Genomic DNA, 4,839 nt, shown 5'->3' with positions numbered 1-4,839 from the left:
AATAAACTTCTCTCCGGTTATGTAAGTGTCATTTCGGTTTCTGCCCTTTACATATCAGTGGTCGTGTTACCTCTCTGATTTTAATGGCTGCATCACTAAGTGAGTACAGATTAGTGAAGTAAAATGACATCGACCACTCACCAAGTAGCTAGGTGTGGTAGTGACATTATCTTGGGTCAACTTGAGGCTATTAAGAGTGAAGGGGTGGAGTCTAGACTGTCAATCAGGTTACAGCCTGATGATGCTTCCTTGTGGGTGTGACCTTCTCATGAAGATTCTGGGAACTTCCTCTCTTTCTCCTGGGAGGTGGACACACACTCCCTCTGCTTCACCTTCCTAATGAGGAGCTTCATAGAGACCCCATGCCTGCACTGAGATGCTTCCACCATAACTGGATCCACAAGACTTTTCACCCATCAGCCTGTAATCGTCCTGCATTCAGCATCTTTGCATGTGTTGCGTGAGTCTGAAGAGCAATTTATAGACTAGTATTGGACATATAGGCTAATATTGGACTTATGAACTTGGTCTGGACTGGACTGGGTTGGGATGTTTTCTCAAAATACAATTGATCTTTGATATAAAGCTCTCTCTTACACATATATGAGTGTCTCTGGATTTGTTTCTATAGTCAACCCGGGCTAATATACTAGGTGAGGAAAAACAACATTGGTTCAGATTCTTTCTGTGTATTGGAAAGGAACTGCAGCAGGGTCTCATGTGAGCAGACACTGTTTTATTTTCCATGGGACAGGAGATGAAAGGATTCATGTTTTTCTAACCACTTATTGCAAAAGGAAACCTTCAAGAGCAAGTTGGCAGGCAGAACCTGAGTTGCTTCCAATGGTCATGATCTACTTTCAGTCCAGGGTAGAAATGATTTGTTTGATGACCTTTCCCATGGCTTTGAGGATTCTTTGTGAAATGGAGTGGGAGGTAATAATCTTCCAGAGACTTTTGAACTGTTGGCTACATTCGATGGCTAGTCAAGGGCTGTGTGAACCGGACATGCTGTCATTTGATAACTACATCCTAGGACTATGGAAGTACTGTGCTGGGGGCTCTGTGTGTTAGTCTGGGTACTTTAGAGAAACAACACAGACCACCTGGATCTACTTGTTGCGTGGAAGTGTAATAAATGCAGCAATGAAGAGAGGGGTTGAGTTAGGCCACTGACACCTATGGACTTGGTTTACAGGAAAAAGAGGAGAAGATGATAGTGGGTTGACTGGTCTAAGGTTCATGACCTAGCACGAGGAGGCTAGGCTTGTTGAGTATTTGTGGGAGCCCATGGTCTAAAGGCAAGGCAACCAATGGACACCCTGAGGAGGCTGAGTGAGGCAGCCCACATTGAGTTGATCAGACCCCGACCAGCTGGAGATTTTTGAGCTTGTGAACTGGTGCATATTGTTGCTGACTTCATGGATGGCCTGTCCGGATTTGACTATGCTTATGGATGCAGACTTCACAAGGTTCCAACTGGAATGAAGATTCTTCATGTCAGAAAATATGATTGTCTTCTCAGAGAACTGGGTTGATGTAAGTGGGCAGTATATAAATTGGATACTCAATATTGGGGGGATAAAGGCATGAAGTGGTTGGCTTACAAACTTTCATAGGTGGGGGAACATATTTACAGGATTATAGGATTAAGGTGTAGGTGTTACTTAATTGCAATTGTGAAGCTAAAGAATTATGTACAGGTGCCAGGTTGGCAAGGGGTAGGTTGAGGTAGTTAGTGTGTTGTGCCAACCTGGCCGAGTAACACATGTGTGGTTAATTAAATTATAAAGCAGTACAAATGGCTCAGTGCAACTCACTCCCATGAGACAGTTGTGAGACACTGGCAGTCCTTCAAGTTTTGAGCAATTCAGGCTATCCGGGCACAGGAAGCAAACAGCAAGGCAGCTGCACCCTGGTCCAACCATCAGAAAGCAAGAGACCCAAGAACTCGAAAGGCCAGGCTCACTGAACCAGTTATCCCTCTGTGTTTCAATTAACTCCACATGTGTTTATCAGCCAGGTTGGCACAATAAACTAACTACCTCACCCTGGGTGCTACACAAGGTTAATGCACTCAGAAGCTAACTAAATGGTTGGGGGAGTGTGAATCTACCTAGAGGCACCTAGGAAGAAAGGCTTGGCCATCTACTTTAGAAAAACCCTCCATGGAAAACTCGGAAGAGCATTTTTACTCTGACACCCATGGCTGGAATCAACTCCAAGGCAACTGGCAAGACCTGTGCCAAACACTTGGCGGGAATCTGCATCTAATCCTTGCAGCAACCTCCAGAGCAGACACGGTTATGACTTGTGGATGAGGAAATCCAAATGATGACTGTGCTTCCAGCCTTTTTTTCACGCCATGGCGCCATTTCCAACGCTAAGAGGATGAATCTGCCAGCACGTTTGTGAACCACTGGAGCTCAGATGTAGACAGGGTTAAGTATCTTGCCCCGGGTTAAGGAAGGGACTGAGCTGAGATTTACCCCCAAGGCTATGACTTCGAAGACTGTACTTCTAACCACTTCTTTGCAGAATGGTGGTCCTTTAAGACGGCCTTTCTTTCTAGCCTTGGTCTTGTAACGCCCAATGACTGATTTGGTGAAACTCTGCAAATAAGGTGCATGGAACCTGCGGGAGTGGGACCAGGCAAATACGGTACACAGACCCCTGACAAGGGGATTGGTCAGTTTTGCCAGCGTGCTGGGCTTAAACTGAGCCATCCTAGAGGAGGGAAGGGAAGGGGGACCTTGTGACCACCAAGAAAGAAGAGCCAGAAGGAGAGTGCATCCTTTCCCCTGGTATTTCTATGGTGAGAACCTCCTATAAGAGCTCCCCCAGGAAACCTACCACACAGGGTTCTTTAAAGGTTCGATCTTGAGAACTCTCTTTGATGGCTTCATGGCGAGTCACTTAGGCTGGGTTCTCTAGGGAACCAATAACAGTTAAGCTCATATGCATATATATATACCTAAAAAATGGCACACAATTGTAGAAGGGCAAGTTCCAAGTCCAGGGCATTCCAAGTCCATGGGTCAGATGTTAGACTGGAGGCTTCTCCTGCCTCATACAGCTGAAATCACTGGTGAATCCAAGATTTTCACGAAGAATAGAGCCTTATCACTGTAGAGGTGAATGAACTCAAAGTTGACAGGTCAGATGGCAGACTGCTAACAACTCCTATGATTGTCAGGCAATATGGGAAGCTATTGTCTCAAGTCAAAAGAATCAGAAGTCAAAAAGCCCGATGCAGAATCCAGACCCAGTAAAAAGCAAGCAAGCTTTTCCACAGCATCCACTTATATTAGAAGTAGACCACACTTCTAATCAAAGGAAACTTGCTTTCATTTGATTCACTGCTCATAGTAGATCTCATTGTGGTACATTTGGTAGAACTCGTTACATTACAAATAATGGCTTTAGTTGTCTCTAAGAAGTCAAGATGTAGTGGACCTTCGATTGTGTGTTTTGTTGTTGTTTGGTGCTTTGGAATAGGATTCAACTCAAAATGACCCTCTGTACAGCCAAACAAAATATCCCCGGCCATGCCCCATCTCCACACGCATTGCCATGTTTAAACCCATTGTGGCGGGCCCTGTGTCAATCCTCGTTCTTTGGGTCTTCCTCTTTCTTTGCCGACTCTCTACTAAGCACAATGCCCTGCTCCAGAGACTGATATATACTGATATAAGTCTAAAGTTCTAAGAGTAAGTCTTACCAGGAGATCTTCCTTTGAAGACTTCGTCCAAGACAGATTTGTTTGTTCTTCTGGCAGTCCATGGCATATTCAAAGCTGTTTCAATCAAGATGGTCTGTAGAAGGGTATCACACCTGGGCTCTAAAACGATCGGCAACTATCAAGCATCTAAGCCGAGACTTTTTCTATGAGTTCTTAAACCCACAGAATTTGAGAAATAGGAATTTTCTTTTTTCCATGACAAAATATACATTCTACAACAAATCAGTTTGTCATGGTTATAAATTATTGAAAATGATTAACTGTTACACCAGAATTTTTCTATATCATCATTCCATTTGTGTTGATATCCTGCCTAACCTAGTGGTGCAAACATTAAGCAATTAGAAGTACTTTGAACTTCTTGAACGTTTACAGTGTATGCTTGAGGCACAATGTTTAAGACTTCAACTGCTGACCAAAGGTTGGCAGTTCAAAACCACTCAGTGGTTCCATGTGGGAAAAGACCTGGTGACTAACTCCCATAAAGACTGAAGCCTTGTGTCGGTAGCTGAATATCCCAAAGGAACCCCACACGATCCAAACCACTTTCCCTTGACTGTTGGCCTCTAAATGGGAAATCAAGTCAAAGGAATGAGTCTCGTGCTATGCAGGGTCCAGTGGCAGAGAAGCTGGTGAGCAGAGTCTGTCTGGACAGTGAGGCCTTGAGAACTGAACGTGTGGCAGAGGTCTGTAGGTCTGCTGTGTTCACCCCCATCCCCTGCTTGCCTGGGGCCCCTCAAAAGTCTGTCTTGTGAACACACATCCCATAACCTTTGTTCCCAATGGCTTTGTCCCAAACAGAGAAATTGGCCCTGAACCTGGCACCCGCTTTGCTCCCCTGCAGTTGATTACCTCCGGGGAGGCCATAGAAAAGATGTCATCTCCGGCTCAATTTTTATAAGATAAAGAGATGGTGTAGCAAATGCTCTACTTGTTTTCTAGGTTCCATTTAATTCCTCTTTCCTCCAGGACATCATCCCGGTCCTGCCAGGTCTCAATGATTCCTCTCTGGTCCCGACACCCAGAACCCTTGCAGTTTCTAATTTGTGTTTGACATTTGGGATATAGTACTTTGCCTGGCTATTTGCCTTTCTTTT

The sequence above is a fragment of the Echinops telfairi genome, unplaced genomic scaffold (genome assembly GCF_000313985.2).
Source record: "Echinops telfairi isolate 266 unplaced genomic scaffold, ASM31398v2 ScPeMD7_7468;HRSCAF=8506_0, whole genome shotgun sequence".
Classification (NCBI taxonomy): Eukaryota; Metazoa; Chordata; class Mammalia; order Afrosoricida; family Tenrecidae; genus Echinops; species Echinops telfairi.
This window is presented reverse-complemented; position numbering follows the sequence as displayed.